The sequence below is a fragment of the Tachyglossus aculeatus genome, chromosome 17 (genome assembly GCF_015852505.1).
Source record: "Tachyglossus aculeatus isolate mTacAcu1 chromosome 17, mTacAcu1.pri, whole genome shotgun sequence".
Taxonomy (NCBI): domain Eukaryota; kingdom Metazoa; phylum Chordata; class Mammalia; order Monotremata; family Tachyglossidae; genus Tachyglossus; species Tachyglossus aculeatus.
In genome coordinates, this window is record NC_052082.1 from 24,712,890 (window position 1) to 24,725,269 (window position 12,380).

General features: G+C 39.5%; 1 protein-coding gene across 1 annotated transcript in view; it reads right to left on the reverse strand.

Annotated features, from left to right (window-relative positions):
* Positions 1-12,380, reverse strand: part of GPC6 (glypican 6) — a 772,215-nt gene that overhangs the window by 240,858 nt on the left and 518,977 nt on the right. The window lies entirely within an intron of this gene.

Below are 12,380 nucleotides of genomic sequence, written 5' to 3' on the forward strand. Positions count from 1 at the left end.
ATTAATACAATAATTTCCCTTGCATATAGATTTCTTGTTTGTTTCTGTAATAAGTTTAATACCCAGAGAAAGCAGCTTTTCTGTTGTATGGTAGATGAGCACTATCCACAGTAGCTTGTGCATCTAATGAGAACATTCTAAAAGCTAATCTAATATTAGTCTGACTTCACCCACTGAATAAACAGAGCTCATTAGAATCAAGCAAGCAGAATGAATTTTTGTTTTTCAACAATGTAAGACTGACCTTTGAAATGGTATCTTATGTTGATAAGATTAGCATCCAATAAATCGCAATGTAATTTGGGAGTATATCCCTCCTCCCTTCTCTCCAGTGGTCTCCTGCTCTTTTCCTCCCTCTCCCCATCTCTCTTTCACATACACATGAGAAGCAGCATGGCTCAGTGGGAAAGAGCACGGGATTTGGAGTCAGAGGTCATGGGTTCAAATCCTGGCTTCGCCAATTGTCAGCTGTGTGACTTTGGGCAAGTCACTGAAATTTTCTGTGCCTCAGTGACCTCATCTATAAAATGGGGATGAAGACTGTGCAACCCCATGGGACAACCTGATCACCTTGTGTCCCCCCCAGCACTTAGAACAGTGCTTTGCACATAGTAAGTGCTTAATAAATGCCATCATTATTATTATTACTTTTATACACACAGAGGAAAGCAGTTAAAAACCTGAAGAATCATTCCTTTTTGGATATGATTAGAGCAAGTCATCTCACACCCAATGTCCGTAATATCAACAGAACCTCACTCTCCAACACCCCCCACCCCACATAATAATAATTATATTGGTATTTGTTAAGTGCTTACTATATGCCAAGCACTGTTCTAAGTGCTGGGGTAGATACAAGGTAATGAGGTTGTCCCACGTGGGGCTCACAGTCTTCATCCCCATTTTACCGATGAGGTCACTGAGGCACAGAGAAGTTAAGTGACTTGCCCAAGGCCACACAGCAGACGAGTGGCAGAGCCGGGATTAGAACCCATGACCTTCTGACTCCCAAGCCCTTGCTCTAACCTTTGTGCCGTGCTGCTTCTCATCCCACATCCCACTCCGAGAAACTCTGAGGATTAATACATTTGGAAAAATACAGAGAACAAAATTCTAAAAAAAGATTGGGATACTATGATTCTATTAATTAAAACCAGTTATCATTGTAACTCTTTAGTATCCAACTCTCCATCCTCCATTATAAGGCTCCGGTAGAGAGGGTACACAGGAGACTTGCGGCTTGCTATTCAGGATTCAATCAATCAATCAATCATATTTATTGAGCACTTACTGTGTGCAGAGCACTGTACTAAGCGCTTGGGAAGTACAAGTTGGCAACATACAGAGACGGTCCCTACCCAACAGTGGGCTCATCACCACATTATGGAATAAATCAAGCATTATTCAGGTGCCTATTTAGTAATGTCCTTCCAAGTTATAGACATGTGTTTGTGCACCGTGCTTTAAACGCTGGGACACGCTTCCCCCCAGCTTTGAAAGAGCCACCATAGCCATTCCTGAACCATAAGCAGTAGTGCCAGGAGAGACATTCTGAGAGTCCCCCAGATGAACTGCTGGCTACTGTCCGTTCCTTCAAACCTCCTTGCACCAGATCCCAACTTAAAGGGCATGAGACCCCATCTCCAGCTCCTCAAGTAAGAAAAGAATGAGCAGATATTGCCTCTTGACATTCTTGAAAAATGACATCATCTTACTACGGGCAGCTAAAGAGTACTGGTCTCTTTTCTAGAATTTTCTAAGTGGCAGTGTTCAAAGCCAAGGAGAATTTTAGTTGAGAACTGTGATATAAGAAAATTCTGAAAATGATTTCAGACAGAATAAAGATTCAGAGACCCTATTAAGATAGGAAAAAAACAGCCGGAGATTTTAAACAGCAGTGATTTCTGAACTGCCACCGAAAGATTCCTTGACCAATAACAGTCTCCAGTACTCAAATTCTATTTGCAATTATCCTGGAAAGAGTTCAAAGTACGGTTTATTTCTCAATCAATTAATGCTATGTTTTGAGCACCTACTTTATGCTGAACACTTGGGAGAGAGCAACAAAAGTCCCTGCCCACAACATCCCTGCCCATAAGGAGCTTACAATCTAGAATGGAAGACATGTAAATAAATTACATGTGGGGAAAATGACAGAGGGGTCAGCCTTGTGGTGCGGTAGATACATACTCACCCACAGAGTCTCCTCTTGGACAGACACACCCAAGCCAGAGCAGAGAAAGACAGAGATGCAAGCACTCTTTCCTGTCAGTGTCCTCTCAAAATGGCAAGTTCCTTAGCAAGTGCTAAGTGCAAGTTGCTCCTTAGCAACACGTCATTATGGCCAAATGATCCAGAAAAAGCTCTGTCACATACAAACTCCCCCTATCCCACACACTCAATATCAGCACCTATCTTTTCTCCATTTTAGAAGGTCCGGCACCTTTTTCCTAATGAGTCTGCTAATGAGACCCCAGAACTGCTGCCCTGAAGGATCTTACAATCTAATGGAGGAGCTCAAAAAAAAATCTAGTGATAGTGTCATTGCCCCTAGTGGTTTTCTGGGCCCCCTCTTAGATCTCTATAGTTTTCTATAGATAGTTTCTTCCAGTGATAACTGGGGGTGGGGGGGTTGGTGTTTGTTTCCAGTTGAGGGTTTTCACAGGATAACTAACAGTGAGTTTTCTCATCTTGCATGACAAAGGACAATTGTCTTCTATGAGCATAGCCAAATATGCCCAATGTTGGGGCTGCCCCGAGCCACTGAAGGTTTTGGAACTATTGATTAAAATTACACTAAAGTTATACTGACAAAATATTTCATGTCGAGGAGCATGACCTAGTGGAAAGACCAGAGGCATGGGAGTCAGAGGACCTGGATTCTAATCCTGGCTCCACCACTTGTCTGCGGTGTGACCTTGGGCAAATCACTTAGCTTCCACAGAAGTGCCTCATTTACCTCATCTGTAAAATGGGGATTAAGACTGTGAGCCCCACATGAAACTTGGACTGTGTCCATCCTAATTATCCTGTACCTATCCCAGAGCTTAGTAAAGTAACTGGCACATAGTAGACACTTAAATACCGTTAAAATGAAATGAAAATGAGATAAAGTTGGAAAGGTTGCTGCAGTATTTTCAACTATGTAACGATATCTTGAAAAGACTTTATGAGTAACAGAGGAAAGGACCGGAGCTTGACAGAAACTGTTGGCAGGGCCTTGGTTAAGGGAAGCAATCAATCAGTGGTATTTACTGAGTGCTTACTTTGTGCAGAGGACTCGACTAAGTACTTGGGAGAGTTCAATACAGTTGGTAGACAGGATACCTGCCCTGCTTAGTCTAGTGGGAACCTTTAGTATTCCTTTGGAGAGATCTGGGAAAATGTAGTAGGAAAATTTCACCAGGAGAGACCCAGAAACATCTGGCAATAGAAGACAAACTGGCAGGCTTCAGCTACCAACTCTATGTGGCTGACTAGGATCAATCTCTCTCTCATCTGACCAAAATCCCACATCTCCTCGTTTTCCGGCCATCTCCACTCTGATGACCCACAAACATCTCAAACACAAGATGCCTAACACAGGACTCCTCAGCTTCCCTCCAAAATCCACTCCTCCCCATACCTTTCTCACATGAGTGCACACAGCACAATCATCCTCCCCATCCCAGAAGCACTGGTGTCACCTTTACAGTTTAAGAGGGAAGCCTCTTACCTCATTTTACAGATGAGGGATCTGATTTAGAGAAAAGTAAAGTGACTTCCAGTCCTTTTCTCTTTCCACTAGGCCCGCTACTAAATTTCTCCAGGGAAGGAATTTCTCCTTTGGAAAATTTACCGAGAGATCAAAGCTCCACAGAAGATGTAGTTAAAAAAGAGTGGTGAATTATGGTTTGTAATTGCAGTAAAACAGATATAGGGGGCATCTCTTCCATTCCCCCTCCTGAGGTCATACCATCCAATAATTGGCTACAAAAGGGAAAGGCCCTGCTCTGAGGGCAGAATCTTTGGCCTATGGCAATAAGGCACGAGGGTTGAGCCTGGGGCCTCCATTCCTAGCTGTTGGATTGGAACTTTCCCAAATACAGTTCAAATAAATTGTCAAAGAGTGGTGGAATCATAGTGCCCACTGAATGGAGAAGATGGAGGCAATTGTGCTCAGACTTTTTGACCTGGACTTCCAGACTTGCTCATTCCAGGTCTCTGAAAAACCCTGAAGGTTGCCAGTCAGGACCCAAAATGATGACTTCTGGACTTGGAAGCCAGACCCTTCTTGTCCTTAGAGTCCCTAAAATGCCTGTCCCCTTTTATCTCTATCAATCAATTAATAGTATTTATTGAGCACTTACCCTGAGTAGAGCACCACAAAGAGCTCTACTCTTGTGTACAAAAAACAATGAGCTCTTGTAAAATGTGCATGGAGAATTGTGCTAACCCTTCTTTTCTGTGTTGCACACTAATCATGTGTTTCTTTTTTTCCAGTTGTGTGATATTATGTGCAATGGTAATACATTCTATATGGTCCTCTGTAGTCCTCAGGAGACCACTGGATCTTTCTGGAGTCCTCATAAAAGTCACTATAAAAACCTCTTTCAATGCTTTGCTAGTTCTTTTAGGTGGAAAATGAGAATGGATTACACTCAAATTGGAAGTTGCTAGTCATGTCAACTTTTTACTTCAGTTTGGCAATCCTTTGAGCTCCTTTTAGAGTGCTTCTTGAAGTTAAAGATAACTTCTGTTCATATAACTTCATTAAAGTCCATCCCCCCAGGTCTTGGATACTAAGCTGTAATTTAAGGATATTAGTTCGAAGAACACTAGTCCACAGGATCCTCATCATTTTTCCAATTTTGTCCTATGATAGTTATAAACTGGGCTGTGAAAGTCTTTTCATTGATAAAAGTTACCCATTGTCTGTGCCTCTGGGTACATAAAGCACAAGATTAAACCAATAACTCTAGAATTCACATTTTCAAGTGACTCGAGAAACTTTTCACATTAACATGGAAACGATTTGCTTTACAAGCAATTATTTCACAACAATCATTCATTCATTCAATCATATTTATTGAGCACTCTACTAAGCACTTGGGAAGTACAAGTCGGCAACAGTCATGTAGACTCCAGAAATAGGTATTGTTCCCAAATGAATTTCCCTTTTAGCCACAATTCTAGTGGTTGAGCTGACTTACTTATGTTGAAAGCTGGTTTATTAGAATACCACTTCTGGCTTGGGTATCTTCTCCTTCCTCCTCAATGGCAAGGGATCAGGAAGTGAAAGTGTAAGATTGAAATCTCCTCAAGAGGAGAAGTCTAATCTACAAATCTGGAATGTTGTGAGGCAAACAAAAGCCCAGAAATCCTGACATCATCATGCTGCCCTAATGTTTCAGCTTCCTATTTCTTTCCTCTAACTCAGATACTGGCAGAGGTAGGAGGAGGGTGTCACTAGATTCAAGGCCAATGGCAGGACAGTCATAACCCTTGGACATCAATGGTGATTATATAAATTCTCAGGTCAATAGAAAGTGACCCAAAGAAACACTCACGAGAGGGCTGGGCCTAACCTCCTTGCTACCTCAACTTGCTCAATTTACCCTTTATCAACAAGCAAGCTCAACTTGCTGTCGTCAAGGTGAAGTAGGTTGAACTCTGGGGAAAAATGCTAGCTACCAATCCCCTTTTTCATTAGGTTGGAGAGAAAGTGGAGCTCTCATTGCCAGTTAAGAATCAGGATGCAATAGACTCTGATTGGTCATGTCTGGGAGCAGTCAAAGTTAATAGAGGTAGAGACACCTAATAGATTATTCCTGTCTTCATGGTACTAACAACTGAGTTAGCTGGCTAATTGGAGCAGAATTTGATAGGAGTATGCTTTGCCAGAATTTAGAACAGAAAAGCTTCAGAGTATTGCATTGAAGTCTGTGGGTATTTAATTTGACATCGGAAAATTTCTCAAAGCTTTAACATAACTAAAAATGGGGAAAATTAAGGTAGATTATCATCTGGAGTAGTTTTCTGGCAGTCAAGGAAGATTTCCCAGAAAATTTTCAAAGTGGTAGAGTATTAGGCATTTAAATTTCCCTTGGATAAAATACTAAAAATATTATTTATGTTAACTATTCAACTGGCAGCAGAATGAGGAAGCCAATTTCATCTCTTATTTCAGGGACTGATTACAGCAAGTATATACAAAATCCACAAATTCTAGGAATTTGGCAATGAGGATGGTAGTAATTAATGTAAGTAATGGCACTTAGTGGCAACTGTTTGAGGCGCTGCTTTCCAGTTTAAGTATTTCAACACTAGGTTTCTTTTAAACCTTCAAGGCAAGGCTATAATGAGGATTTTATTAAGTAAGAGTCCTAATAGAGTTTTTTTTTAATGGAATATTGCATCCCTAAGATTCAAGAGATGACTTTCCTGTTAAAAGTGTTTCAATTATTCTGACAGGAAGCTAGGAGCAGCTAGATCAGTATTTTATTAATTTCATAACAATCATCTTCACTCAGTATCTCACTGAGTTGCAAGAGATCACTCAAATTGAGGTTTGTTATAATACAGCCTCATATACTCTGTTGCTAGGAATGGGCACAAGATGTGACAATTCAACCTAGAAAGCATTGTTAGTCCACGCTTAATTGCAATTTAAAATAACACCGTGATTTAAGGAATGATTCTATATTTTTAACAAATGGAAATTCTTAGCCTCACTACATTCACATAAAAGAAAATAAAGCAAGCTAACAAGCATAACAATTGAGTTCCCACACAGTGCATATTTGGTACTTTTAATGACGGAAGAAAAAGAGTAGTGGATAGAAGAAAAATACAAATAATTCAATTTTAACACTGTTTTACGTAAGCACCATACACATTTAACATATATGTTGTGCAGTGTATGTTTATCTTCTTTCTCCAAATGCACCAAATAAGAGAATTGAAAATAGAATTTCTTAAATACTGATTTTTAATTCAGCTCTTCCTGATTCTTCTAATACTTTGACATGAATGATAGACACTAAGGAAAATAAAGATAAGAACATACAAAATGCCACTATGTGGCTCCTATGTCCAGAAAGTGTTTTTTTTCTTTATAGAGGCAATGAAGGATGCTTGGTAGAACTGCGATTGGTGCTTAATTGATCCAGGTAATGTGGTTGCAGAAGCTGATTAGAGAGTTAATGCAATACACACAGGAATGAGTCACAATCACTGGAACTGTATGTAGGTATTTATTTAAAGTACTAGTTTAAATAACCCAGTGTTTATTGCTAGGTTTGTTGTTAGAAGTGCCTTTGTATACCTAGAATATATGCATATGTTTATGATGATGATGGCATTTATTAAGTGTTTACTATGTGCAAAGCACTGTTCTAAGCACTGGGGAGGTTACAAGGTGATCAGGTTGTCCCACGGGGGGGCTCACAGTCTTAATCCCCTTTTACAGATGAGGTAACTGAGGCACAGAAGAAGTTAAGTGACTTGCCCTAAGTCACACGGCTGACAATTGGTGGAGCTGAGATTTGAACCCGTAACCTCGGACTCCAACCACGCTGCTTCTCATGTATGTGTGTGTGTGCGTGCATATACATATGTTTATGTATATGTATATGTGTGTGCATATATATACATATACAAAATGGTATTTGTAAAGCACTTACTATGTGCTGGACATTGTACTAAGCGCTGGGGTAGATACAAGATAATCAGGTTACACACAGTCCATGTCTCACATGGGGCTCACAGTCTTAATTCCTATTTTACAAATGGGGTAACTCAGGCAAAGAGAAGTGACTTTGCCCAATAAGTGGCAGAGCCAGGAACAGAACCCAGGTCCTCTGACGCCCTCTGATTTCCAGGCCCATGCTCCTTCCACTAGGCCACGTTGCTTCTCTTACACTAGAAAACCATTACTGTATAAGAACAGCTTTAAGAGATATCTTAATAGTTCTGTCAGACACACGATTATTGAAATGACACTCAATTTCGTTTATGGAGCCATAAAGGAATAAAATACTTACTTTTTAATGCAGCAAAATTTTTGGAGTATTAAATCATTATACATCACTAAAAGATATATCCAGATATAGATATAGTTATACAGATATAATTTTTACAAATTCACTTTTTTCCAGAAATTATACATACAAAAGGTATAAATATGCTAAACAATATCTTGGTATCAAAACTCTTTGATATAAGCTAAGAACTAAACTGGATTTTTAAATGACATCTTGTAATCTAGGAATCTGCTCACAGTTGAAAATCATTTTAATGCTAAGATGCTTATTAAGCTTTATTTTAAGAGGTTAAGCGCTTAGTACGGTGCTCTGCACACAGTAAACGCTCAATAAATGTGATTGAATGAATGCAATAATTATTACTATATTAGTATAATCAGGCATTCTATCCCGCCTAGATTGCTGCATCAGCCTTTGTGCTGACATCTCAGCTTCCTGTCTCTCCCCACTCCAGTACATATTTCACGCTGCCGCTCGGATCATTTTTGTACAAAACCTTTTAGGACGTTTCACTCCTGTCCTCAAAAAATTCCAGTGGCTGCCCATCCACCTCCACATCAAACAAAAACTTATCACCATTGGTTTCAAAGCATTCCATCACTTTGCCCCCACCTACCTCACCTTTTTGCTCTCCTACAACCCAGCCCAGACACTTTGCTGTTCTAGTGCTAACCTTCTCAAATTGTCCCTCGATCTCACCTGTCTTGCCACCAACCCCTAACCCACGTCCTGCCTCTGGCCTGCAATGCCCTCCTTCAAATTCAACAGACCATTTCTCACCCCTCCTTTCTCACATTTCCTCCAAGAGGCCTTCCAAGACTAGGCCCCACTTTTCCTCATCTCCCACTCCTTTCAGCATCACCCTGACTTCCTCCCTTTGCTCTTCTCCCCTCCCAGCCCCACAGCACTTATGTACAGATCTGTAAGTTCATTTATTTGTATTTGTACAGTACCTGGCACATAGTAAGCACTTAGCAAAAAGCAGTCATTATTATTGTTATTAAGAGATACTGTTCCCAGGACCCTTGATTCCATCTGGAGAAACCAAGTTCAACATAAACCCTGGGACATATATAACAATAATAATAATACAAAGAAATAAGTTATGGAACTATGCATACATACTGTGAGGCTGAGAGTGGAGTGAATATCAAGTGTTTAAAGGGCACACATCCAAGTACATTAGTGACAAAGAAAGAGAGAGGGAGTCAGTGAAAAAGAGGGCTTAATTGGAGAAGTCCTCTTGGAAGGGATGCAATTTTAATAAGGCCTTGAAGGTGGGAGGGGTTTTTAAGGACCTAATAATAAATAATAATAATAATGTTGGTATTTGTTAAGCACTATGTGCCAAGCACTGTTCTAAGCGCTGGGGTAGATACAAGGTAATCAGGTTGTCCCACGTGGGGCTCACAGTCTTTACCTCCATTTTACAGATGAGGGAACTGAGGCCCAGAGAAGTTAAGTGACTTGCCCAGGTCACACAGCTGAGAAGTGGCAGAGCTAGGATTAGAACTCATGACCTCTGGCTCCCCAGCCCGTGCTCTTTCCACTGAGCCACACTGCTTCTCTAATACAGCTAAAATATTAAATGAGTAAGATCCACAGGAAATGCAATTATCAATCAATCATATTTATTGAGTGCTTACAGCACTGAACTAAGCAGTTGGGAGAACATAATGTAACAGAGTTGGTAGACATCCCCTGACCATACGAGCTTACATTCTAGAGGAGGAAACAGACATTTTATAAATAAATAAATTTACCAATATATATTTGAGTGCTGTGGGGCTGAGGGAGGGGTGAATAAAAGAGGCAAATTCAAGTGCAAGGGAGATGTAGAAGGGAACGGGAGAAGAGAAAATAAGGGCTTAGGGAAGACCTCTTGGAGGAGATGTGCCTTCAATAATGCTTTGAAGGTGGGAAGAGTGATTGTCTGTCAGATGTGAAGAGGGAGGGCTCTCCAGACCAGAGGCAGGCCATAGGCGAAAGGTCAGGGGTGAGAAGGATAAGTCAGAGGTACAATGTATAGGATGGTATTAGAGGAGTAAAGTGTTTGAGCAGCATGGTAAGATGGAAAAGGTGACTGAGACTTGAAAGCACTTTAAAGTGCTTTAAATGATGGATGCTGACATTCTCATTCTTTCCTTAATTTTTGAAATATAAAGCTATGCATCCTATTGGAGGTCAAATAATACTTGTTGAGATGTTGAAGTGCTGCTTCCTTTTCACCAAGAATTTCCTGTTCATTCACTTGTATACATCTGTATACAATTGGTGTGTCTATTTTGAGAAACAGGAATAAGAAATAGCAATATGTAGGGCTCAAAGGAAGTTCTATAAGACCTTTGCTCTAAATACCCTTCCAAGTACCAATGTGGTAAAGTGTGTTATTCATACTAATTTGAACGCTGTCTATGCACTGACATTTTTCACTATCCTACAAGCATTAAAACAGGTTTACTGAATTGCAAACATATGAAATCAACTTATAAGAATTCAAATAGAATAAAATCTTATATGTGACAAAAAGAGTTAAAATTCTTTCGCCAGATTAACATATTTGAATTAGTATTATAATGTTCTTCCAATAATCATGATTTCCATGTGCAATACTGTATAATGCATGCTTTGGGCCAATTTGCCCAAATTAGAATTAAATGACCTGGAAGGATTTTTGTCTCCTTAACGTGACAAACCAACTGTTTCCTCGCGTGGCTAAACTATGAACAAAACTGTTTACTTTTCATAGAGGAAAACCAATCCATAGCCATATTCACAAGAAGGTTGAACAGCTAAGCTGGATTCTTTTCATTAACTCTTTATATTACATTCACGATATAGTTTCTGTGTAACTCATAGTGATTAAAATGCTCAGCAGCCAATGTGCACCTACCTGAAAAAAATAAGTAGACTTTAATTAACAAAGATTTTTGCTCTGAAGTTGTTTTTCAACACTGGGACCAAGCCTTCAGCCTTTATTATTGTTTTTACATTTGATGATATAATAGGCAGCAATGGGAAATTGGGAGACCAATTTTCTTTTGTATTTTTTGAAAATAACATTCCTGGTGGTGAATGAGCATAGCATTAGGCTATCCAAACCAGACTAATCCTACAGAGATTTAACAAACATATGCCAGTTTCTTCCCTTTCTATTTTTGCTATTCATTACCACATCAGAGTATTTTCCATGTTAGAATTGCTTTCATTGTTTTGCGTTGCTATTTTGACAGTAGGAAAATATGTGAACTACTCAAACGGCTTTAAAATAGGAGTCAGATTACACAGAATCTCAGATCAAAAAACTTGCTTTGATCACCCAGGACTGACCTGTGGGAGTGCTTCACGAAATGTTTGGAGAAATGCCTTTGGGATGGAGATTCTTTAGGAGAAAAAATTAAAGTGAGAAAAGACTAAAAATGCACTTTTCAGTCTGGTAAGACAAAAGCAGAAAAGAGACATGCTTGAAACTTACAAAATCATGAATGGTATGGTTGGAGTCAATACAGAATTTTTCACCCAATCCAATAATTTCAAAATGAGGGGGTGCCTATTAAAGTTTCATGATAGATGGTTCAAACAAAAAAAAGGAAAGGCTTAACCTAGTAGAAGGAAATTCCTCCTATAGTAAGTAAAAAGGCTGAAAACGTGAGTGGGTTTGAAACCACGGGCCTTGGAGTTGGAAAACCTAGGTTTTAATTCCTCCAACTCCATTTACCTGCTATATGACCTTGGGAAAGTCCCTGAACTTTGCTGTGCCTCAGGTTCCCTCATCTGTGGAATTGGGATTATCTTGTATCCATCCCATTGATTATTACAGTGTTGGGCACATACTAAGCACTTGACAAATGGCAAAATTTTCATTATTAGCATGAGAAATCCAAACTAGATTACTAGAAGGAATGCAGATGGAAAAGTGAGGTATGTCAAATGGTTCAATCACTACCACTAGAATAAATGTTGGCAGGAAAACAATCACCCAGTTCCTTCAAGGATTTGGTACCTCTGTAGGAGACAAACTATTGTGGTGTTTCAGTGGTAGTTCTGATACTGTTAATGATATTACTTATCTCTCAGAAATTATTGAGGTTCATACAAGTTTCAAAAATACTGTTAAAGCCAAAAGAAGCAAAGCACTCATCAATTCTATCTTCTTGCCCAACCTCACTTCATGCTTAAATCTCCAGATATTATGTGGCTGGTCACCTTTCTATTTCCTTCAAATTCAAGTTCACTTTTACAAAATTATTTTTTTCCAAAGAAGTGTGTGTGCCTTTTTTAGGTTTTCTATTTTTTTTTCCCCAACAACAGACTGCATTATTCTAGTCTTAACACACTCAGAAGGGCACAATTTTT